General features: G+C 37.0%; 1 long non-coding RNA gene across 17 annotated transcripts in view; it reads right to left on the reverse strand.

Annotated features, from left to right (window-relative positions):
* Window positions 1-27,213, reverse strand: part of LOC102901561 — a 178,902-nt gene that overhangs the window by 141,308 nt on the left and 10,381 nt on the right. For 16 of the 17 annotated variants that reach the window (XR_006589583.1, XR_006589578.1, XR_002149095.3 and 13 more), the window contains exons 2-4: window positions 25,948-25,988; window positions 25,164-25,227; window positions 15,819-15,879 (exon numbers count right to left, since the gene is read on the reverse strand). This is a non-coding gene — a long non-coding RNA (uncharacterized LOC102901561). The remainder of the gene's footprint in view (window positions 1-15,818; window positions 15,880-25,163; window positions 25,228-25,947; window positions 25,989-27,213) is intronic. The other variant, XR_006589574.1, reaches the window with a different exon arrangement.

Raw genomic sequence — 27,213 nt, forward strand, 5'->3', positions numbered from 1 at the left:
CAGGCTCTGAGACGTCAGCACAGCTCCAACTCACGAACCATGAGATCATGACCTAAGCTGAAGTCGGGTGCTTAACTGACTGAGCCATCCAAGCACCCCATTTAATTTTTTTAAAGTTTAGTTATTTATTTTTAGAGAGAGAAAGTGTGAGCAGTGCGGTGGGGGAGAGAGAATCCCAAGCAGGCTCCTCACTGTCATCTTAGAGCCTGACATGGGGCTCGAACTCACGGACCATGAGATCATGACCTGAGCTGAAGTCGGAGGCTCAACCGACTGAACCACCCAGGTGCCTCTACCCATTCACCTTCTAAAGGACATCTTGACTGGTACCAAATTTTGGCAGTCACAATAGAGCTGCTACAAACATCCATGTGCAGGCTTTGTGTGGACCTAGGTTTTTAATTCATATGGGTAAATATCAAAGAAAATAATTGTTGGATTGTATAGTAATAGTATGTTTACTTTTGCAAGAAATGTCCTGTCTCCCAAAGTGGCTATACCATTTTGCATTCCCACTAGGAATGAGTGAAAGTTCCTGTTGGTCCACATCCTCACTAGCATTTGGTGTTGGCAGTGTTTTGAAATTTTGGCCATTCTAATAGGTGTGCAGTAATACCTCATTATTGTTTTAATTTGTAATTCCATAAAGACACATGGTGTGGAACATCTTTGCATATGCTTAGTTGCCATCTATATATCTGCTTTGGTGAAATGTCTGTTCAAATCCTTTGTCCATTTTTTTCATCAGCTTCTTTTCTTATTGTTGAATTTTAAGAGTTATTTGTATATAACAGATAACAGTCCTTTATCATATATGTCTCATATACATATTTCCTCCCAGTCTATGACTTATCTTCTCTTCTTCTTCACAGTGTCCTTTGCAGAGCAGAAGTTTTTAATTTTAATAACATTTGCTTATCAATTATTTCTTTCATGAATTGTGCTTTAGGATTGTATTGAAAAAGACATCACCATACCCAGGGCATATAAATTGTATCCTAGGTTATCGTCTAGGAGTTGTATAGTTTCACATTTTACAAGATGTCTATGATCCATTTCGAGTTAATTTTTGATAAGCGTATAACATATGTGTTTGTTTTCTTTTTCTCCTTCTCCTTCTCCTTCCTCTCCCTCTTCTTTTTCACATATGAATATCTAGTTGTTGCCTCACCATTTGTTGAAAAGACTGTGTCCAATCCATTGTCAAAGAACATTTGGCCATATTATGGGCATCTATTTCTGGGCTCTGTTCTGTTTCATTGATCTATTTGTCTATTCTTTCACCAATACCACACTGTCTCAATTACTATAGCTTTAAAGTGAGTCTTGAAGTTGGGCACTGCCAGTACTCCTGTTTGGCTTTTCTCCTTCAATATTGTGTTGGCTATTCTAGGTCTTTTGTCTCTCCATATAAACTTGAATGGCTTTGTGAATACCCACAAAATAACTTCCTGGAATTTTGATTTGGATTGCATTGAATCTATAGGTCAATTTGGGAAGAACTGACGTCTAGACAAATTTGAGGTTTTTGTATCTCTGTACATGGGAAAGCTCTCCATTTATTAAGTTCTTTGATTTTTTTCATCAGTTTTATAGTTGTCTCATTTAGATCTTGTACATATTTTGTTAGATTCATACCTGCATATTTCCTTTTTTTTAGGATGCTAATGTAAATGATAGTTTAATTTCAAACTCCACTTGTCTGTTGCTGTTACATAGAAAAATGATTGGTTTTTGTATATTAACCTTGTATCCAGCAATCTTTCTATAGCCACCTATTAGTCCCAGAAGTCTTTGTTTGGTTTGTTTTGTTTTGCAATTCTTTTGGATTTTCTATGTAGATAATCATGTCATCTTTGATAAAAGACAATTTTATTTCTTCCTTCTCAATCTGTATTCCTTTCATTTACTTTTCTTGTCTTGTTGTGGTAGCTAGAGCTTCCAGTACAACAATGAAAAGAAATGGCAAGAGGAGGCATCCTTGCTTTGTTCCTGAACTTATCACTAAAGCTTCTAGTTTCTCACTGTTAAGTATGACATTAACTATAGTTTTTGTTGTTGTTTGTTGCTTGTTTTTTCCTTTTTGTTTGTTTTTCCTTTTTTTTCTAGACATTCTTTATCAATGTGTAGAAATCTCCCTCTATTCCTAGTTTGCTGAGAATTTTATCATAAAATGGTGTTGGATTTTGTCGATTGCTTTCTGCAACTATTGAAATAATCATGTGATTTTTCCTCCTCAGTCTGTTTGTGTAATGGATAACATTAATTGACTTTCTATTTGTTTGCTAATATTTTGTTTAGGGCTTTGCATCTATATTCATGAGATACAGATTTGCCTCTAGTTTTCTTTTCTGGTAATGTTTTATCATGGTTTTGGTATTAGAGTAATGCTGTCCTCCTAGAAAGGGTTAAGAAGTATTCCCTCTGCTTCTATGTTCTGGAAGAGATTACAGAGAACTGGTATAAGTTCTTCCTTAACTGTTTGGTAGTATTCAACCGGTAAACCCATCTGAATCCCAAACTTTAAAATATATTTTAATGAGAGAACATCAGGAAAATGCTTAAAAAACAAAAACTCTTCTTTTCTCTCTTGAGTTTTCCTTAACAACACCATCTTAATCATGCTTTGTAGTACTTGTTTCTTGCATATCAGTTTGACTTAAGATAAACACCACCTGACTCTACAAGAGTCTAGAAGTACTTAAAGCTCTAGTGAAATACTTAAAGCTCACAGCTGGGTAGTGAAGTATTTAAAGCTTTAGTGAAGTACTTAAAGTAGTACTTCAGTACTACTAGAGAAGTATTTAAAGCTCATAGCTGAATATATCACTAATGTACCACACTATTCATAAAACAAATCCTGAGTTTGATCCACTTATGGGTTAGTTAATTTTGCCGTGCTTCATGACCTTAGTGGAGCCTATGCTAAAATATATATGTTGCTCATTAGAGCACCATAGAGAGTGTTTAGACTGATCAATACAAATCTATAAACACTACCGAAGTCTAAGTTATAGACATACAAACACTGTGTTTGTCAGTAGCATCTACCTTGCACACAAAAGTCACATATGTGGTAAGTTCGAGGAATGCCAACTTTCAAAGAATTCTAGCCTGAGGAAACCTATATGGTCTCAGGCAAATAACTTATACTGTATAGTTCCATAGAACAGTGTTATATAAATTTAATCTTAATTTTGTGCTTATCTTATGCATTCACTTCAACAAATATTCAAGTTGTTGCCATAGCTGAGATGTTGTTCTTGTTGGAAGGGATACAAACATACATGTGTTGTTGACCCTTTACACAATGAGCTTTGGATCAAGTAAGGGGGAAAAGACAGATTAATTAAAAAATGAAAAGTAAGTTGTGATATTTTAATAAATAACCAATAAAGTGCTATAGCTTAATAGATAAACAGAAAAATAATTTAGATTGGAGACAATAGCCAAAGGTTTATTTCAAGAAGTAAAGCTTAATATGCTTTATAAAACAGATGAACTTCCTAATAGGTGAATATATCTGGATTTCTGCATATTATAATGTTTGAAGGAGTATTTATCCAGAAGCTTCAAGTACTAACTTGGATTGATTTTCAAATTAAAGCTGTCACTATGCATTACATTTTTCAGAGGCAGCACAGTATTTAAAACAGTGACATTTTTAATGCATTTTATCACATAATTAAAGTTCCTTTGTGTAGACCAGGTTTTATCTTAATCTAGTCCAATTAACAAGAATGCATTATTCCTACATCTTGCATAATGACAGTGACGATGAAGAAGATGATAATGGTAATAGTGAACAGTTACTGAGTGTTTCACAGGTATCAGACAATATGCTAATGCTGTTATACAATACATGTAATAACTTTCTAATTCTACAAAAATTCTAGAAGGCAGATCATATCAGTATCTCTTCTTTATGGATAATAAGACTGAAACAAATAGTACCTCATTACAGATAAGTCCTACTTTAAGAATTGTAAATATATGAAAGGTGAGTTCTGAACATACAATAAAATGAGCAGTGACTGTTTGCTTTCTAAAAGCAAACAGTTCAATTATCAACATTTTTGGCAACTAATTTTCCAGACACTGATGTGGATGCTGAGTTATGAAGAAAATAGAAATATGCCCCTGTCCCCAGGAGACTACTATATAAGAAATCTGAAAAACAAAGAAAACGATGACAATATGATACATATAATATGAAGAATTAGAAGTAGTAAAGTACAGATAATAAATAGTGCCTCCACTCCTAACAGTCTCCTACACTGTTTTTTGGAATTTGGGATCTGCAGTCAAATTGATTTGCCATTGGCATTTATCAACAAAAAGTTGTCTAGAAATTAAAAACATAATCATAATATATCACTTGGTAAAAAGTGAACAGTATTTACATAATCAGAATTAATCAGAAGTTTTAAAATGTTTTGATGTTGGTATCTTTATCTATAAAATGGTAATAATATTTCTGAAAATAACATTTCCATGAAAAACTGTTGTAAGAATTAAACAATATGATGTATGGAATGTGCTTGGTAGAGTACTTAGCATATAGACATAGTTCATAAATTGTACCCATTAAAAAATGAATTCTCAGACACATGAGAACCTACACAATTCATAAAGTGAGAAAGCAAGAATAAGAAATGACCATTAAAAATTGTAAATCCCATAAAAGGAGTTTAACACTGTCAGTAAAACTGTTTGATGACACAGTAAACAATACTTCCCATAGATTTAAAAAAATACAAAAACAGGAGATAAAATATATGAAAATTAAGAAAATAGTAAAGAGATCCAACATCCAGCTAACAGGGACTAGAGAAAATAGGAGATGGGTGTTCTCTAAAAATTAATGTGTCCCAGAACTAAAGGGCATAAATCTATTTATGGTCCTACAGAGAGCGCAATACAATAAATGAGGGAAAATAAAACACCCACATTAAAGCATGTCATACTAAAACTTTACCATAACTGGGTAAGGTGCTAAAAGATTCCTGAAAACAAAGGCAAAACAAGGCAAAACATCAGGATGGCATTATACTTACAAACAGAAACACTGAAAGGTAAGAGACAATGGAACAATGACTACAAAATTATGAAGGATAATACTTTCTAAACTATCATTCTTGACCAAACCTATTATCAATAAAGTACAAGAGAGAGACAAAGACATTTTAAGACATCAATAATCTCAGGTTCCTGGGTGGCTCAATCAGTTAAAAATCTAACTCTTAGTTTCAACTCAGGTCATGATCTCATGGTTGGTGAGTTCAAGCCCCACTTGGGGCTCTGTGCTGACAGTGTGGAGCCTGCTTGGGATTCTCTCTCTCCCTCTCTCTCTCTGCACCTCCCCCACTCACTTTCCTTGTGTCTAAAAATAAATAAACTTAGTAAAACTTTTTTAAAAAGATATCAATGATCTCAAGATTTTTGCCTCCCATCCACTCTTGATTAATAGGTATTGTTACAAAGTTAAGAAATAAAATAAGAAAGAAGCAGCTCTATTCTAGGAAATAGGGCTTAACACAGAAGAGTTGTCTAGAAAAGACTGTATTTAGTGAAACAAAGAATAGTAGAGAGTTGTGCAGCCATAACCTATAGAAGAGCCCAATAGATTGGGGCAGAAAGATAGAACAGTTCTCTAGGGAGCTACTCAGGTCAGTGGGGAATAAATAATATGTATGTAAACAAGAGAATATGAGAAGTTTCCTCATGCATTTGGATATTTGGAAATTATATAATTTAAATTTTATTTGAAAATTCTGAAAATAATACTAGTAGGTGTTTGGAAGATCTGTTTAAGAATTTAGAAAAAAAAATATATTAATTTTCACATAAAACACCAGACCAAAAAAATGAAACACAAAATTTAGGAAGAGCCAAGAGTTGTATAGGAAAATGAACATTATTGTAATATATTATTTGGTGGCAACAAATGAACAACATTTATGAATAAGAATAATGCTACTATGACTACGAAATGCCCAAAATTCCATGAAGTTGAGTCAGGTTTGGAAGGTTCCGGGAAGGAAGCATGGAGGATGTGAGGTGGGCCAATAAGAGAATTAAATGTTTACCTACCATGAATGAAATCTGAAATCCTTTAATGCAAATAGCAGTAGAAGCAAATTGCTTTGAAACACAGAATGGTGGCTTCTGAGAGGTAGTTCTGGGCAGTGCGATGTCATGGGAAGAAAACGGTCCTTTTTTGATATGAGTCTAATAACATTATTTGCAATTTAGTATATGTGCTGCCGAAGTGAGCACAACATTATTTGCAATTTAAATGATGTGTATGCTTGTATAACTCGCATAAAAATTTAAAAATACATTTCATTTTTTTAAATTTTTAAATTCATTTTGAAAGAGAGAGAGCAAGCGGGGGAGGGGGGAGAGAGGGAGAGAGAGAGAGAGAGAGAGAGAAACCCAATCGGGTTGACAGCACAGGGCCTTGATGCAGGGCTTGAACTCATAAACCGGGAGATCATGAGCGAGATCATGACCTGAGCCGAAATCAAGAGTCAGATGCTTAACTAACTAAGCCGCCAGGTGTCCCAAAAATACATTTAAAAATATTAACTAAAATTGTAGTTTCCCAGAGGAATAAATGAATCATAGGTTTTGACCTGCTCACCTTCATTCTTTAAATCACTAAATCAAGTTTACCTTCTGTATCTGCTGAGTAAGTTTAATGTGATTTTTAGGACCTGTATGCCTCCCCCCGACTCCCCACACCCAATGCCTATATACACCAAACTTATTTTCACCTGCCTTCAGATGCTTCAGATGTCATTCATGGACATAAAATCCTTTTCTTGTATAATTAATAATAATGTACCTTAATTCAAATGCATTTATAAAGTTTCTCTCAGAAATGAATGCATTTCCTTGTAACAGTAATTATTCAGCAAGTTAGCCTGATTAGGTTGTTGTTGTATGAGATGGTTCAACATTTCCAGAACGTTACCTGTGATAGTAATTTTGGAAAAAGAGAACCCAGCATAACTGGAACTTTGCCATGCTAGTTGAGCATTCAGCTTTTAGTACAGTGACCTCGCCCCTGATGAATATCAGAATCACCTGAACTCAGAGTGAAAGTAAGTATAACAGGACAGCCCTGAAAACAGAAAAGGATTAGATGAGGTTTCATTCTTAATTTTTAAATATTTATTTATTTATTTATTGAGAAAGAGAGAGACAGAGTGTGAGCAGGGGAGGGGCAGATAGAGACGGAGACACAGAATCTTAAACAGACTCCAGGCTCTGAGCTGTCAGCACAGAGCCTGATGCGGGGCTCGAACCCATGAACTGTGAGATCATGACCTGAGCTGAAGTCAGACACCCAACTGACTGAGCCACCCAGGCACCCCTAGATAAGGTTTCATTCTTGCCCAAAACATCTTTTACAGAGAATTATTGCCTCCAGAGAAGCTACTCAAGGAACCAAAGTCTGAGAGATTTTTTTTTATGAGGTCTGGTGTCAAAACAAAACAAAACAAACAAAACAAGAAACAAAACAAAACAAAACAAAAACTCCAAAAACCCTGAAGCAACTATCCCTTTAGTGCTGAATAAAAATATGAAGAGAAAAAAAGACAAAAAGATATGGAGAGAGAGAGAGAGAGAGAGAGAGAGAGAGAGGAATTTTCCATCACTTGTGAGGCTGAAGGTATAAAGGATGTGTCTGAGTGGCCACAATGGGCTATCTGCAAGCCAAGCCAAAATTATAAGGAAAGAAGCTACAAGAGGCACAATTTGGACATTATGTTTGAAGAGAGGGCAGAAGTTTTGATACGTTCATCATGCAGAGTGGGCCAACAAGGTATCAAGAAATAGAAAACAAGATTGCACAGAAAATAGTGCTAGTCCAGTTGAAGATGGTGATCACTAATCTGCCCTTACTCTCTTCTTTGTCAACATGAAGCTTTGGGAAAGTCACTGACCCATCTAGGTCTTAGTTTCAAAAATGCAAATGTTCCTGTCTTTGTCTGTGATGTGAAGGAGCTAAATCGTGCCCCAGTTAATCCACCCAACATGTAACATTAGTATTTCTTCATTAGTAGGTCATTGCATATAAGGCTTGAGAAGGAAAATGAAAAGGTTGACAAGGCAAATCCCTGCTAACAAGTGCTTTGGGGTCTTTGCAGAGAAATCCATCCTTACAAGACTCGGACACTCTGTGTCCAAGCATCATATTGACTATAATGGGTTTTTTACAGGTTAGAAGACATACTAAGTATTATAATTGATGAGATTTTTCTGGCCCTCAAATCAGTGTTTTTCAGGGCTTTGGGGACTTAATGAAATGCTGCCTGATATTTTTCTTCTCGTGCTGTATGTTTCCTATCAGATTTCCTACTGCAGCATTTTGATTATTTCTGTTTTGAAGCTTCTTCCTCCAAATTGCTTTCTGGGGCGGGGATCTGCAAGGAGATAAAAGTATGGTTTGTAATCTTACAGAGTGATTCAGGGATTAGGGCCTTGGCACGGAATCCCTTGCTTATATCCTGCTTACCTTGCCTTATGAAACTCTGTTCAAAATGTCCAGGGTTTCATCTGGGATGATAACACAGGATAGCAGAGAACCGTTTGTTGGAACTTTGAAATTGGCAGCTGTCCTTTGTTGCTTTTCCTTTGATGTAAGCATTTAACTTTTAGAACATGAACATCAGTGCCACTTAGGGAGTTTAAAAAATGTAATTGTCTAGGCCTTACCCTTGGAGATTTAATTGGTCTTGGGTATGTCCAAAATATGTTTGTTTGTTTGTTTGTTTTTCCAAGTTTTCCAGGTATTTTTCATGGGCAGTCAAGATTGAGATCTCCCTACGCTAAGGGAATAAGTTATAGAAATTGTAGAATACTTTGGGAAAGAGTGTAAAGCATCTTCTCTGATTCAAAATGCTAAAAAAAAAATTCCCCCAAGATTTGCTAAATCAAGAACATCCAGTGATAAAGAGTGGAGAAGGAGGTACATTCAAGAGAAGGCGGATTAATAATGCTTAGGATTGGGAGGGAGAGTGGATGTAGAAGGGAGAATGGAGAGTTTGGGTGAAGGTTCTTTAAAATCTGAGATTTCCCCAGAGTACAGAAATTGCATGCAAGATTTCTATATGAAGCTCTCCATAACAGATTTTAAGAAAAATTAGGTGTATTTAAAGTCACTGTTGATATTTTGCAGGTCCCCTTAACATTGCACTTGCTATGAGTGTCATTTCAGCCAAGGGCCAGTGCTAATTTGCATGACTGATCCCTTGATACTAACAGACGTCAAAGCTTTGGAATGCTTCTTCTATGAGTAAGACTCAGCTGAAATACAGATGAGTTTTTGATTTTTGGAAATAGGGCATTCAGAATGGCAATATCCTGTTCAGAGGTTGATTAACTGTCTGCCTGATTCTGGGCTGGGTCCTTTATCCTACATCTGAGAGCTCAATGGTTCAAAGAAATCAAAATTATCTTTATGGCCCATCCTCTTTCTCTAATGCCCCTGCCTCTGAAAATATCCTGTCCCTTGGGCTTCAGGTATCTGTTTGACCTTGCTGTTTTCTTTCTCCCAAACTGTGTGACTTCCCTGTCTCATTGTTTCTGGGTTTGCCACAAGTTTGAAGATTTCTAATGGCAGAGTCACACATACAGCATCTGGAGACTTAAGAACTGTGCAAAGTTAAAGCAGGAGTTTGGCTTGAGGCGAATCCCTTGTGAGCAGTCAGGAATGCCATTCATTTCTAATTCTTGCTTCTCTAAACCCACAGGAAATAAATATGAGTAATATAGCCAGAGGATAGAGCTCTGGATCCTTAATGGTGGTTCCCTGATGTGGGAAATCACCCTTACTTTTCCCACCTGATACAAATAGCCATTTTAATTTATCTCTGAAGCAGAATTGAGGGTGATTGCCTTTTTTTTCCCTTTTTTTTCTGCTGCTGCAAAGGGAAAAGAGAGGGTCTCTTGAGTGTTCTTTCCCATGGAAGGGCTTTAGCTAAAGAGAAAGCCTGCTGATTGTATACTTAATTTACATGCATTGGAAGGACTGATTCCTTCCCCTGCTAATTGGTGTGTGGTCCATTAATGTTGTAAGTCCTAGAGCAGCCCCTCTCCTGGTCAGTCACTTAAAGAAGCAGAGCCTGGGGAAATGCAAATTTCCATCCAGCTCTGCAGAGGAATGAAACTGTAGGAAGAGTAATGAACTGAGAACTTGTACATAGTCACCAAAATGAATTTTAATTTAGTTTCAGATTCGTAATATCTCTGTTAATGTAATCACTATTTGGTGTTCTGTGAGATTTTGGGTGAATTATTTTGTTTTACAATTGGTTACTACACAGTGTTTATTTTTTTAAATAAAAATTTCTTTATTTATTATTATTTTTTTTTAATAAAAACTTCTAAAAGCTAGAAAGTTGTCCTGAAATCCTTGAAGGAGGTATAATCTTCTTTTTGAGGATTGGGCTCTCAGGGAACAATATAATGTACTATAGTCACTTTAATCCTAAAACCTCTCCAGACCAGTTCCTGAGTGTGCTGGGCACTTAAGGATTATCTGCCCCTAGGCATTTAAGGGTCTCCAGTGTTTCTCTCTGTCAGCTTTCTGTTATTTGATGTCTCAACTTGTTTTCTGTCAAGTCATTTTTAGGGTGGTTATTACCAAACTCCATTGTTCAACTTATTGAAAACCTGCAAAATTTGGAAAAAATACTCAAGTTTGAAACCAAACTCAAGACAACCAAATGCCTGCTTGTATTCTATTTGCCGATAACAATTTGTGTGGCTAGTTGATTAATATTGAAAACCCTTCTTTTCTTCATTGTATATAGAATTAGGATTAAATGAGGTGTTTATTTATTTATTTATTCATTTATTAAAAAAAAATTTAATGCTTATTTATTTTTGAGACATAGATCATGAGCAGAAGGGGCAGAGAGAGAGGGATACACAGAATCTGAAATAGGCTCCAGGCTGGCAGCACAGAGCCTGATGCAGGGCTCAAACTCACAAAATTGTGAGATTGTGGCCTGAGTTGAAGTCAGACACTTAACCAACTGAGTCACCCACGTGCTCCATAATGTTTATTTATTTTTGAGAGAGAGACAGAGCGTGAGCAGGTGAGGGGCAGAGATGGAGACACAGAATCCAAAGCAGGCTCCAGGCTCTGAGCTGTCAGCACAGAGCCTGACACGGAGCTCGAACCCACGAACCGTGAGGTCACAACCTGAGCGGAGTTCGGACGCTTAAGTGACTGAGCCACCTCGGCGCCCTGAGATACTGTATTTAGAGGATCTAGCACAGAGTCAAGCCCATGGCAAGAGCTAAACACATGGTAGGTTGGACCACGACTTCTGCAACTACCATGAATTAAAGTGCCGGGTGGCTATCAACCAGAAAGTCCTAAGAAGCAACTTTCTGAGATAACAAGTATGTTCTAGGTCTTGATCTAGGTGATGGCATTGCTCTATGTCTCTGCCTAAGTCATTTATTTATGTAAAGGTTCATTAAGCTGTGGGCTTAAAATTTATGCATCCTACTAATTTTAAAAATGTGTTTTGTGAAAGCAGTTTATTATCACTTAATTGCTCTGACTTCAGAATCTTCCTAAACATTAATGTGATCGTCTTAATAAAAGTGATATATTAGTAGAGTATATAAATATAAACCAGGGCAGTCAGAAGACAATGTATGTGTCCATATGTATGAGTGAGAAGGTAGCAGTTTGAAAGTTATAATATGTAGTTTGCTTAGATTATAAACGTATTTTCACCGTAGAAAATTTGGACAATGAAAACTTAAAAATTACCACCAAAGTCATAGAAAATAACTCCAGTTGTCATCATTCAGAGAAGACCAGTGTTAATATTTTCTAAGTAATCTTTTTGCACATAAACATATATACACATATATATGTCATATATATTTAATAATGTTGTACCTTACTGGTGTCACATACTATCTTTATTTATGATATATTATTATATTCCCTCTATTTCAGATACTTTTATATTATTTTTAATGTCTGCGGAGAAGTTCATATATAAACGTATAATTTATAAATTTTTACTCTGACATTTAGATTAGTTCTCCTTTTGATTTAATTATTGTTGCCGTGCAGTAAACTTTTTTTTGGTAAAACACTGAGTAAACCTACTTAGAAGTAGAATTGCTGGACTAAAATATATGTACATTTTAAAACTTTTGATAGCTATATCCAAATTACCCTTCCAAAAGCTTATAGTTATTTACACTCCTCCCTACAGTGAATCACAGGCCATTTTTTCACATACTTGCCAGTGCTGAACACTAAAAAAACCCCCAAACTTTGCCAAAGAAATAGGCAAAATGCAACCTTTTCGATTATATTGCTTTGGTTACTAGTAAGGTTAATTTTTTTAATTTTTGTTTTTATGTTTATTTACTTTTGAGGGAGAGGGAGAGAGAGAGAGAGAGAGAGAGAGAGAGAGAGAGAGACCGTGTGGGGGAGGGGTAGAGAGAGAGGGAGACACAGAAGCAGAAGCAGGCTCCAGGCTCTAAGCTGTCAGCACAGAGCCTGATGTGGGGCTTGAACCCATGAACCGTGAGATCATGACCCGAGCTGAAGTCAGACACTTAACTGACTGAGCCACCCAGGCACCCCTCATGAGGTTAAATTTATATATAAAGGTATCATATATATATATATATATATATATATATATATATATATATAAAGCTCCAGGCTGATAGCACAGCCTGGCGTAGGGCTCGAACTCACAAAATTGTGTATATATATATATATATATATATATACACACACATATATATAATTTTAATTGTTTATATATATAAATATAATTGTATAATGTTAATTGTATATATATATATACATTTTTTTTTACCTTCTATAACTCCTACATATATGTTTACTTTACTTTATCACAGTCTTAATCCAATTGTAATTATGTAGTATGAACCTGTCACATGTTTAGGACCTCAGGATTTTACATGGAGAAGGAGCATTATAAATTGCAACAGGATTTGGTCCAAGGACAACAGCTGGTTAAAACTCCACATGAGGTCACATTTTCAAAATTCCCCAGCAACACAGCTCAGTAGAGGTTTCCCTGGTGAAAGTAGTGGGTTCTCTTCTTCTTCAGTGAAACACAGTTGTCAAACCCTAGGGGATTTTTTTCAAAAAAATTTTTTTAATGTTTATTGATTTTTAGAGAGACAGAGACAGAATGCAAGTGGGTTAGGGGCAGAGAGACAGGGAGACACAGAATCCAAAGCAGGCTCCAGGCTCTGAGCTGTCAGCACAGAGCCCGACTTGGGGCTCCAGCTCACGAGCTGTGAGATCATGACCTGAGCCGAAGTCGGATGCTCAACCGCCCCAAACCCTAGGGGATTTTTTAAGGGAAAATGAAGTGGTCCTTCTCTCTCAGCTCTGTTGGGGAACAATTTGCAAGACCCAAATATAGGAAACAACTTTTTCCTTGTCTTTTTCTGACCAATATTTCAGAGATCTGACCACTGAGCCAAGGACAAAACCATGATATACTAAATGTATGAAAGGATTGCCCCCAACACATGCTGTTTGGGAATTTGCACATAGCAGTGGGAACAGGGACAAAAAAAGGGCTACCCCTTGAATGTGCTGGGACCCAATAAATATTTTGGGGGGAGGGGGTCTTTTCACTGCATAACACTTAGAGTAAATGGTGCCTTATTAAATTCATGGGCCATGTGAGGTATGGTGATTCATTGATAACGAGCTAGCAAAATTGGTAAAGAAGAAGCATATATTCACTTTCCTATGTCCTATCAGTTAGTATATGTGAAGAATCTTTGTAGTACTAAACACCACCTTTTCCTGCACAAATCCAAGAACCACCTCTTTGTCAATCTCTGTCTCTGTTTTCCCCCTGTATGTCAAGTCTGCAATTCCTGGCTAACTTTACATCTCCTAACATAAAAAAAGTAAAACAGAAATAAAACAAATAAAACAGAAGTAACACTGTTATTGGCCACAGTGACACAGCCCTTTGGAATCTGTGTGTGTTGCAATATTATAGATCCTGCTGCCTCTGCAATTCCTAATCGCATTTACTCAATACTGGCGACATACTCATGATGCTGCAACCTCTGCTCTATCACCAGGGACCACTGAGGTCCAGTGAGTCTTTCAAGGTTTTTACTCTGCTTTGTTGACGATGGCTACAAATGCAATTTTATCCAGAGTATGCAGGAAAATGTCAACAATTTTACCCAGAGTAGGTAAGAAAATGCGAACATTTTCCTGTCATGTTACATTTATTATTTGGAATTTCCTTGAATAAACGTAAAACCACATCTTTCCTGGATTTTTTTTTAATGTTTACTTATTTTTGAGAGAGAGAGAGAGACAGAGCGCGAGCAGGGGAGGAGCAGAGAGAGAGAGGGAGAGACAGAATCTGAAACAGGCTCCAGGCTTTGAGCTGTCAGCACAGAGCCCGACGCAGGGCTCCAGCTCACAAACCGTGAGATCATGACCTGAGCCAAAGCTGGACGCTCCACTGACTGAGCCACCCAGGCGCCCCTTTCCTGGAATTCTTTAAGCCATAATCACTGCATTTCTAGAATGGCCTCTTTCAATTTTGACCATACCTCTAGAGTGGTTCCATTCATGCAAGGGATGTCTCTCCCTCTAATCATGGACGAGGCCCAACTCAGGAGAGAATAACATCCTTAATGACAGACAGAGAAAAGAGCAGAAGAGCCCTTTAGTTACATAGCAATGGTTTTAAAATCCTTGAGGAGATGCACCACAGCCACTCCAGGGGACAGCTACACCCTGGGGGCGGAGCTAGCAATGGGTGTGGCGCGAGAGCCCAGCTTTCAGCACTAGAGGGCACATGGGTTAAAGACACGTGCCACCACTCCTGCTGTCCCCACTCCTGTTGCTCTTGTGTGCTGTTGTCAGAACACACACTGGTGAGAACTAACACATAAGTCCACACGTGTAGCCTAAGCCCAAGAGTCAGCTATGAGCCGTCTCATCGGTAGCCCTCAACTCATCATACGGGCATTGAAGGTGAGTGAGACTCGCCCCAAATCAGCACATGGCAGCCCAATCTCACACAACCTTGGCGAAAACAAATATTGCACTGGACTATGTGAGTAATCTGATTACTGGTCTGCCCTTGTGGGGTTAACATAGATATTAATGTTTTTGTTTCCTGTTCTGGTCACAAAATTGGATCTGCTCATTAAAAAGAAATGGACATATTCTAAAGGTAGCAAAAGAGAAGTCAATTAGAATGGCGCAATTCAATGTTAATGCCCTTAGTGGGCTTTGAAAAACTCAGTACTGGATTACAACCCAAAGAATAAATAAATATATATAAGTCCAAAGCAATATAAACAATGGATACATTAATAACTGCAGGAAGGATGTTCTTCACGGAAGTATTCCTGATAATATTTGTAAACATACTCCTCTTTAGGTAGTGCGCCTTCATGCCCCTCAACTTGCCTGTTGACTTTAAATGAACAGGGTATGGAAAAAGAAAAATGGTTACTTTACAGTAAAGACACTTGGTAAACACTATCTCAGCCAGGTGATCCAGGTTAACACCATCAGTGATAAGCCATGTTGTTATCATGTCCTGCCCGGTATGACATGATGGCAAGGTCACTTCCCCTCTGGGGTACACTTTCGAAAAATCTATAAGCCCAGACTAATCATGAGAAAACATCAGAGAAACCAAAATTGGGAAACATTCCAAAAAGATCTGACAAGAGTTCTTCAGATTTTTCAAGGACTTGAAAAAATAAAACAGAAAAGACAGAGGAACACTCACAGACTGGAGAAGATTCCGGAAACATGGTAACCAAATGCAATGTGGTATCCTCAGTTAAATCCTGGAACAGAAAAATGATCTTAGTGAGAACACTGGTGAAAAGCAAATCAAGTGTGTAGTTGAGTTAATAATATTGTAAAACTGCTGAATTCTTCACTTTGAAAATGTACCATGGACTATATAACGTCAACGTCAGGGGAAGGCTATGTGAAGAATACACAGATACTCTATACTATCTTGGCGAGTTTTCTGTACGTTTAAAATTATTCTAAACTAAAAAGATATTTAAAAGTTAGTACATTTCTTCAGTTTTTTTCCTGCAAATACTCTTTTCAAACAAAAGAAATATTTATTTTCCATGAGATTGGCCACTTATAATCTCATATGTGTTTTAATATTATTAAAAGTTTTCATAAAAGTATTTAATGGGAGCATAACATCCTAGTATATGAACAGTTTAATTTACATAATTATTTCAATATCACTAAATATGGAGGTCTTTGTAATTTTTTCATCATCACACGTCATTCTGTGATGACAACATTTTGAGCAGAAGTCTTCATTTGCCATTTGGTTTCTTTATTTAGACAAATATTTCTTCAAGTGAGAGTGGTAAGCCAAAAAGATATGAACTGTAAAAAGATGAAAAGGTTTCTGGTATATGTTATCAACTTCCTTTGCAGAGGGTTTATTGACTCATTTGAAGAGAAAAATAAGTGATAGCTAGAGAAAAGTAGAGTATCAGGAACAAAATGAGAGAATCAAATCTTAGGAAACAGGAGTAAGAGAAAGTTGCATTCCCTTAGTGGGAGATGAAGTATTCCTGCCCAACAGATATTACAGACTTTGCAGAAAGATTAAATTCAGGGGTCCAATAGAAGTGAGGAAGTAAAACCCACAATCAATTAAAACAATGTATTGTTTATTTATTTTTGAGAGTGAGACAGAAAGATAGAGCACGAGCTGGGAAGGGACAGAGAGGAGGGAGATACAGAATCAGAAGCAGGCTGAGCTGTCAGCACAGAGCCTGACGCGGGGCTCAAACTCACCAACCACGAGATCATGACCTGAGCCAAAACCAAGAGTGAGACACTTAACTTACTGAGCCATCCAGGCATCCCACTAATAAATTTTAACTTGATAAATGAGCAATGTCTTGTAATACAAGTCGTTCATGACACTGAATGTCAAATGATCACAACTGAGTCAATGGTTCTTGAAATTTGCTATGATATACAAGTGCTTTCTATTACAAGCATGTTTCTGGAATGAATTATGCTCACAAAACCAAGGTTTTACTGTATATCGAATACAGAAAGACTGGCACCTGGATCCAGGTTCTCCCAGTTATGAGTTATAATTCAGATTGAGTCATAGCACTTCTCTCAGCTTCTGTTTCCTCAAATAACAGGAGACAGCATTAAAGCAGCTATCTTTGAAAATCTTTTCCTTTACATTTCCAGGCTGGTAATCACCAGTGATATGTTTTTGCTTCTAAACTTGTAGGGAAATATTTGATTAGCTATTCCTATGAAATGGAGAGGCTGACATGTGGGATTTCTACTAACTCTTTTTCTCATGTTTCCCCTTTGACTGTAGAGTTTGGAGGGTTACATACACTGCAGACTTCCAGTTAATATAAGGGACTGATCATTCTACCCATCTTCTCTCTGTGTGTTCAGTTGAAACACGCTATGCACTCCATTTGCTGTGGCTTCTCCACTGGATTGGCTACCCATCCCCTAGCTTAACAATCAATCATTGTATCTTATCTGTGATACCTTTATGAGATCATGAGACAAGCAATTACTTTTTCAGAGCATGGTATAAGCCGACTTTGGGCTTTATGCTAGGACCCAAGAATTTTCTAATTAGATTGAACTTACTTTAAATTAAACCTTTTATGGGCTATTACATTTTGGAAAAATAAAATCCTAATTCTTTATGATGGATATGGAATAATATCACCTTCTACTATTTGACTTCAATGAAATACCATCACCACATACAAGTACCCTTCGTTTCCTCCACACATCCAATTCCAATGCTCTTTTCAATGCTCTGTCCAAATCTTCTTTCTGCTGCCCCGGGTTATTTTGTTTGTTTGTTTGTTTTGTTGTTGTCTCTCTTGCCTTTTCTCCAAATTAATACAAATCTTGACTCCCTTTTATTTATTTTTTGATTTTGAAAGTAAAACTTAACCAGAGACTTGGTTTTTGTGTGCCCAGTAAGGGTGTGGTTATATAATAGATCATAGCTTCCAGAGTCATGAAGCCCTGGACTTGAATCTCAGGTATAACATTGCTAACTAAGGGACTTTGGGCAAGTTACACAACCTCACAGGACTGCATCATTCCTTCTGCAAAATAGGGCAAAAAAAAAAAATTCCTTTGCAGGCTTGTTGTGTGGCTTCAGTCTGATATTCATCATATTGCTCTAAAAAGTACTCCGTTTTATTTTTAACATTCCCTCCCTGGGTTGTTGATTTTCTAATAAAGTTATGGCTAAAGAAGTGATATTGGAAAGACTGAAACCTTTTGGGAGGTCAAGGGTCACAAGGTTAGCATAAATCAAACACTTGGTCCAAAGCTGGGGTTCAGTTTCTAAAAAACCTGCTAAATAAGTTTTGCCATGTTAAATCAGCCTTACTCTCCTGCCTTGTTGTTGCTGTTTGCTTTAGTGATTTTTCCCCTGTCTGTACATAACACATTTTAGTTAGTTTCTTGTTGTTAATATTAAAAGTCCATTTCAATACCTTTGTTCTGTTAAAAACTAACTTGACTATTGATGGGTCATTATTAAATGGATTGGGGGTCTGCAGATTGCGGAGCACTCTATTTTTAAGCAGAGCTCTAAATTGCCAACCTTACAAGGAACATGTCATGTGCAAAGTGTAATTATAATCTTGTTTTGATAGATTCTAATGGAGTGTAATTACATATTGCGCACTTAGTGTTCTGATGTTAATCACATTCCGTTTTGCTAGAGGCTACTAAGTTCCCTCAAGTGGCCAAAGACAGTCTCTGGCTAAAAAACAGAATAGTTGCAAGTAGTAGATATTATGTTTACCTACTTTAAGGAATTCATTTTGATGCTACTCATAGGTGTTAATCAGTCCTGAAGTTTGACTCGCCAAGAACTAAAATCTCTAAAGTCTCCAAGTGGTCAAATAATATGATGATCATGGTTTTAGCGGTATATGAAACTCTATGTGTTCTAATTCCAGCCGTGAGGATTATGGATTATGTTGTTCAAGGGCACACTTCCTGCTTACAGAGGGTGATTTTCTGTTTGAAGAGCAGACAGTGCTCTTTAAAACTGTAATGGTGGCAAATGGCCAAATCTTCACGGCCAGAAAGTTTAGTCTTTAAGTCTTCTCAGTCACAAAGGACCATCTCCCTTGTCAAGAAATTAGAAAACCACAAATTATGGAAAGAGCCTAAATGTCCATCAACTGATGAATGGATAAAGATGTGGTTTATATATACAATGGAATACTACTTGGCAATAAGAAAGAATGAAATCTTGCCATTTGCAGCAACATGGATGGAACTGGAGGGTATTGTGCTAAGTGAAATAAGTCAGGCAGAGAAGGATACCATATGTTTTCACTCATATGTGGATCTTGAGAAACTTAACAGAAGACCATGGGTGGGGGAGTTAGAGGAAGGAGGCAAATCATAAGAAACTCTTAAATACTGAGAACAAACAGAGTTGATGGGGGGTGGGGGAGAGGGGAAACTGGGTCATGAGCAGAGAGGAGGGCACTTGTTGGGATGAGCAAAGGGTGTTGTATGGAAACCAATTTGACAATAAATTATATTAAAAGAAACAAAAACCACAAAAGATTCTGCTTTTTGAAATTGTTTTATTTCCTTGTGTTTGAGACAGCTAGCTAAGGTTGCTGATGAAGCCATGCCTTTGACAGTTCCTTATATACTTTTGGTACTCATTTTCTGTTCTTGCTCAGTTTTTATAACAATATATTAGTAGAAAAGTAAAATTAATGAAAAAAATGCAAAACAAGTAACAGGTGAGGAGATACTATTTACACTACCACAAAATGCCTACAAATTGTCAAGAAATAGCTAAAATATCCAAAAGAAAAATGAGCAAAGAATGAAAATAGACAATTGACAGAGAAGAAAACCTGATGGTCGGTATGCAAATAAGATAGTTAAATGCAGTATTGATCAGGGGCCTACAAATTAAACTACCAATGAGATATCACTTTTACCCACCAGAATAACAATTTTTTAAAAGTGAAATAAGATCTATTGCTGGTAAGGATATGAAGAAAAGTATTCTTTCATGAATTTCTTTTGGAAATACAAATGTTAAATCATTTTTATAAAAGTATGAAACAACACTTATTAAAATTAAAAATATCTTTAACTCCAATAGTCTCACTCCTAGGAATCTATCCTAAAGTGATAAAGGCCCTAGACAAAGGTTTTATGTATATGTGTGTTTCTTAAAGAAATGTCCATAGTGGAAATAATGACCATAAGCAAATGACTGTCAAAATGAAAGTGGCTGAATAAACTATGTACAGCCACAATACTGAATATCATATAGACATGAAAAAGAAAACAAAATAAAGTTTTATCATTTGACATGGATCAATTTCTTTTTTTTTTTAATTTTTTTTTAACGTTTATTTATTTTTGAGACAGAGAGAGACAGAGCATGAACGGGGGAGGGGCAGAGAGAGAGGGAGACACAGAATCCGAAGCAGGCTCCAGGCTCTGAGCCATCAGCCCAGAGCCCGACGTGGGGCTTGAACTCACAGACCGTGAGATCGTGACCTGAGCTGAAGTCGGACGCTCAACCGACTGAGCCACCCAGGCACCCCAATTTCTTTTAGTTATTATTGAATAAACAATATAAAACACGAATAATTATAATATTCCACTTAAAATAAATTTTAAAATAAATATACACATTTACACAGGCCATTATGTATATTATATTTTCACCATTATATATGAGTAGGAATATTTGTAAAATGTACAACTATTTTAAAAAACTTTAATGTCTATTTCTTCCTGAGAGAGAGAGAGTGTACAAGTGGGGGAGGGGCAGAGAGAGAGAGAGGGAGACACAGAATATGAAGCAGGGTCCAGGCTCTTAGCTGTCAGCACAGAGACCAGTGTGGGGCTTGAACCCACGAACCATGAGATCGTGACCTGAGCTGAAGTTGGACGCTTAACTGAGCTACCCAGGTACCCCAAAATGTACAACTGTTGACAGTATTTGTATATGGTGAAATGAATTGGGAGCAGAGTATAGAAAAAAGCAAGACTGAACACCAGATTTGTGTGTGTGTGTGTGTGTGTGTGTGTGTGTGATTTAGTGGTGAAAACTCTACTTTTACTTTTTTTTTATTATGAAATTTATTGTCAAATTGGTTTCCATACAACACCTAGTGCTCATCCCAACAGGTGCCCTCCTCAGTACCCATCACCCACCCACCCCTCCCTCCTACCCCCCATAAACCCTCAGTTTGTTCTCAGTTTTTAGGAGTCTCTTATGTTTTGGCTCCCTCCCTCTCTAACCATTTTTTCCCCTCCCCCATGGTCTTCTGTTAAGTTTCTCAGAATCCACATAGGAGTGAAAACATATGGAATCTGTCCTTCTCTGTATGACTTATTTCACTTAGCATAACACTCTCCAGTTCCATCCATGTTGCTACAAAAGGCCATATTTCATTCTTTCTCATTGCCATGTAGTATTCCATTGTGTATATAAACCACAATTTCTTTATCCATTCGTCAGTGGATGGACATTTAGGCTCTTTCCATAATTTGGCTATTGTTGAGAGTGCTGCTATAAACATTGGGGTATAAGTGCCCCTATGCATCAGTACTCCTGTATCCTTTGGGTAAATTCCTAGCAGTGCTACTGCTGGGTCATAGGGTAGGTCTATTTTTAATTTTTTGAGGAACCTTCACACTGCTTTCCAGAGCGGCTGCACCAGTTTGCATTCCCACCAACAGTGCAAGAGGGTTCCCATTTCTCCACAACACCAGAATTTTAAAATAGGCTGTCTGTGGGGTCAGGTGAGGGGAGGCAGAAGTGGGTAGAGGAGAGGAAAAGAAGGAAGTGTAGAGTAGATAAAGAAAAAAATACTACAATCAGATAAAAAGAATGTGTGATACACTCTTTATGTAAATAATGCATATGCTAGTGCATACACATTTACAAAAATTAAAAAAAAAAGAGGAGTTAACCAATATCTATTGACATGATGTGTATATGGTATATTCTTGAGTTAATAAAAATAAGTAATTCAAAATTCAAGACAGTGGTTCTCTTTTGGGAGCACTGTGGCTTTGAGTGGGGATAAGAGATAAGGAATGTAATTAAAGAAGGGTGCCTATGGTCTCTAAAACTTCTAACAGTTGTTACAACATTATTCATTTTAATACCTTATGTATACATGCTACATAATCCTTTGTCTATACGAAATGTATATTTCACATGTAATATTAAAATGCAATTTTACATGTGATATAAAATAAGCAGCTAAGTGATGTATATACATGATTTTTTTAATAAAAACAAATAAATGGAAACCAAACTTCTTAAAACACACACACACACACACACACACACACACACACACACACCCCACACGCACAGAGTTTCAGAAGCTACATGTATTCCAGGCTTCTAGTTAATATGCAATTCAAAAGCACTGAAAAGTTGTGGGAGGAGTCTGGCAAGGGTTTTAATAATGAATGGAGTTTGGGAAGGAAGTAGAACGGGATTTAGTGAGGGGAAAGAAATGTTGTTTTGACTTTGTACACCTTGGTATTGCATTATCTCCTTTGTGAACAAGCATTATTTATATTAGTATTACAATTTGGAAGAATAAAACAACTTTAAGAGAGAACATTAAAAAAAGAGGGGCGCCTTGGTGGCTCAGTCGGTTAAGTGTCTGACTTCGGCTCAGGTCATGATCTCGCGGTCCTTGAGTTCAAGCCCCGTGTCGGGCTCTGTGCTGACAGCTCAGAGCCTGGAGCCTGTTTCAGAATCTGTGTCTCCGTCTTTCTCTGACCCTCCCCTGTTCATGCTCTCTCTCTCTCTCTGTCTCAAAAATAAATAAACGTTAAAAAAAATTAAAAAAAATTAAAAAAATTAAAAAATTAAAAAAGGAACCATGTAATTGGGAAGATGGGATTGATATACGGTTAGCTTAAATTATTTTTCAACCTTTAATTTCAGCTCAGAAATCCTCTCCCCTCTTTCTGGATTAGGGTAGCTTGACTAATGAATGGATAAAGAAATTGTGACATATACATATAATGGAATATTACTCAGCCATCAAAAGAATGGCATCTTGCCATTTGCAATGGTGTGCATGTAGCTAGAATATATTATGCAAGCAAAAGAAGTCACTCAGAGAGACAAATACCATATGATTTCACTCATGTGTGGAATTTAAGAAGCAAAACAGATGAACACGTGGCGGGGGGGAGAGAAGAGAGGGAAACAAACCACAAGAGACACTTAACAATAGAGAATAAACTGAGGGTTGATGGAGCAAGGTGAGTGGGAGATGGGCTAGATGGGTGATGGGCATTGAGGAGGGCGCTTGTGATAAGCACTGGGTGATGTATGTGATAAGTCGCTAAATTCTACTCCTGAAACCAATATTGCACTGTATGTTAACTAAAATTTAAATTAAAAAAAAAAGAAATCTCCTCTTTTTGACAGCCTTCCTTGTATTTTCCCTCTTTTCATCAGATCAGTATAGATTATCCCTTATCACGCACTCACTGCTGTGAATCAATGTAATTATTAGAATTTTAATAACCTGTTTCCTTCACTAGAGGTGGGATTCCAGTGTTTTATATCTTACTTGTTCCTAGCTTCTAGTATAACGCCAGAGTCCTGCAGGAACACAATAAATTCCTAAGGAGTCTCATATCACTTATAAATCAGTAGATTTGTTATTTTTGGAACCAGTCCAATTAACCCTATTCCATCCACAAGCAACATCCTTAAATCTGACCAGTAATCGATGGAACCAATCTGGAATATAAAATGTCAGACTGGTGACTAAGTCTTAAAAGCTAAAAATACAATCCCAATAATTAGAAAAAAAAACATGAAAATAAATAATCCCTGCTGAACATCATAGTGAGTTATATATGGAGATCAAACATGCATATGCATCATAACATGCATAGGCTATGTCAAATATGCTTCTCAGATATGTTAATATCATTATATATAAAATGATAATTTCAGCAAACTTTTTTGTGCTTACCACATGACAGATATTTTTCTAAATTATTACTATCTCATTCAATTCAGTGCACTATTACCTCGATTTGACAGGTAAGGAAACCTAGGCAATGACAGGGTAACTAACTTGTTAACGATCACTCAGCCAGAAAATACTGAAATTCAGAATTTAGTTCAGGTAGTCTCAGAGTCTGTCCTACTTCTATAAAGGACGAATGGATTTTAAAGGTTTAAAAAATACTCTTTAGGGGCACCTGGGTGGCTCAATCAGTTAAATGTCCCACTCAATTTCAGGTCAGGTCATGATCTCACAGTTCTTGGGTTTGAGCCCCGCACCAGATTTTGCACTGACAGCATGGAGCCTGTTTGAGATTCTCTCTCTCTCTGCCTCTCTTTCACTTGTGTTCTCTCTCAAAATAAAGAAATAAACATTAAAACTATTACTCTTTAGTTTTCCTCCATGCATAAAAAACTTAATTTATAAAATATCTTAAACATTTCTATATACAACATCTCAAAAGATTTATGTTAATTGGAAAAAAAAACCCATCACTCTCATAAATTGAATAAAGTCAGAGGGTTTTTTTGTGTGTGTTTTTTTTTAACATTTTAAGAAATCTCTGCATCCAATGTGGGGCTCGAACTTAACAACCCTGAGATCAAGAGTCTCGTGCTCCCCGACTGAGCCAGCCAGGTGCCTCAAGGCAAAGAGTTTTTTAATTGAAAGTGTTTTTAAGAATTCATCTTATGTAAATTTTCCCTCAAACTAGTATTTTTGTCTATGGCCTCCCTCTCTGATATCATCAGTCACTACTCAAAGAGTTCCAGTCAAGGCACTTGGACCTGACCTCCCCACCCCATGTTCAATGTCATCTTTGTATTCTGATCATTTTATTTTATAAAAAGTTTACCGGTAGAAATACAAATGCTTCTTAAAATAGCTTTTGAGCACGTTAGCCTATTTGTCCTACTTTTGTGTATGTATTTGCCCTTTCCCTAGGCCAGGTCTTTGAAGCACAGGAAACAGGTAAAAACAAGTCTCTGACAATAACCCATGTTTCAGATTGTCCATTCACTTGCCCATCTTACCCTCTGCTCTTTGTTCTTCTCTCCTCAGCTCCTTGAACTGCTGATTTGCTGTCCCATGCCTAGTCTGAAAAGATGATTGGGCACTTTAGAATTCCAGTAATTAATTTCTAGATCTTGAGTTAATTACATTATGCTTATGCTAAGTGTTTCTAGACTGCATTTCCTCAGGTGGTTAAAGTGTATATTGCAGTTTTCAAACACTTCAGCATAAAGATCACACTTTTCTGAATGTGGTCTTTTTCAGAAACCTTCAAATTCAGAGCCACGGAGAGCACAGTGTTCCATGCAGAGCCTGACCAGTGCAGTGCAGAGGGGATGGCTGTCTCCCTTCCTTACAGACAGAATTGACAGAGAAGACCTGTTACACTGCTGCCTCACAGAGGGTGCTATCAGTGTTACCTTCATTTTCTATCTGTTAATTCATCACATTCTATTACCTGCTCTTTTGTTAAGTAATAATCTCTATGCCCAACATGGGCCTCAAACTCACAACCCTGAGGTCAAGAGTCGCATGCTCTACTGACTGAGCCAGCCAGGTGCCCCTGTATTAACTGCTTTTTAAAAAAAAATTTTTAATGTTTATTTATTTTTGAGAGAGAGAGAAAGAGCACAAGTGGGGAAAGGGCAGAGAGAGAGAAGGAAACAGAGAATCCAAAGCAGGCTCCCCAGCCTGAGCTGCCAGCACAGATCCCAACGCAGGGCTCGAACTCACAAACCACGAGATCATGACCTGAGCCAAAGTTGGTTGCTAACTGACTGAGCCACCCAGGCGCCCCTATATTACCTGCTTTTAAGCCAGGTCTGTTCCAGCTTCTTCCTAGACACCTGATAGTTTTTAAAGGAACAAATTGAAATATATTATAATAAACTCTTCCAAATCTTTTCTCAGTTACACCAGATAATAAATATTGAGATCTCCGATTGTCATTATATGTCGTAGGTATTTCTTATACTGCACAGAAAGCATCTGTGTGTTTGATAAGCTTGCCTCTGTGTTCCCTCATGTCACTGATAAGCAAGTTGACTGGGATGCAAATAGAACTCACTAAGGGTGATTGTTCAGGCTACTTACTTATGTCATTTTTTATTCATTTATTCATTCATTCACTTATTCATTTGGTATACATTTTTTGAAAGCCAGTTATGTATGAGAGATTGTGTTATGCTCTAGGAACATAAATAAATAGAAAATAAGTCCCATATCCCCAAGGAATTCACAAATCAATGGGATACAAACAAATGAACAAAATATTATGATATGGATAGAAAGTAACTAAGACAGTACAAAATAGACATTTCTAGAGAGAAGAGATTGATCATGTTTTTCTCTTTCCGGCAACTTAGTACCTGACACAGAGAAAGCACTAAATGCATATTTTATGAATGAACATCTACTGTCCTTAATAATAAAAAAAAAAGTCGTTTGATTAGGGAATTTTCTTCTGCAGTAACAACTTTAAATCCCTCACAATTTTTGAACAAAGATAAACAAATATTCCTACCAGATCTGATAAGGCATGTACCATCCTTTTGCTGAAAACTGCTGTTAAAATATCATAAACCACGGTCGAGTAAACCAAATTTAGTTTTGAACACCTACTGTGTGTTCCAGGTATCACCATTCAATTTCCTCCTTTCTTTGCCAAATGAATGTCTGGCACGATGTTTTTAACTGGGAAAAGTTAAACCACCACCCATGCTCCAAGATTTTTACACTTCTATCCCCAATTTCAAAACAATTAAGGATACATTCCCGTAAGTTCTTTTACTTGTTGTGTCCAAGAATTATTTCTTCACACTTGGTATCCGTCAGGACTTTTTAAATACAAACAACAGAAACCAACTTTGACTGATTTAGGAATAAAATGAATTCATTAAAATGATAGTGGGTGCATTACCAATTGAGGGGACAGCTTTAGAACCAAGCTTTGCAAATGGACACAGCAGTGGAGGCCAGGTATCAAAAGCAACAGAGTGAAAGAAGGGCTAGCACCCCCTGCCGAAGGGTGGATCCATCCCAAAGCTTGTACCAAGCAATGCCACTGGACAC

The sequence above is a fragment of the Felis catus genome, chromosome E1 (assembly GCF_018350175.1).
Source record: "Felis catus isolate Fca126 chromosome E1, F.catus_Fca126_mat1.0, whole genome shotgun sequence".
In the NCBI taxonomy this organism is placed as follows: domain Eukaryota; kingdom Metazoa; phylum Chordata; class Mammalia; order Carnivora; family Felidae; genus Felis; species Felis catus.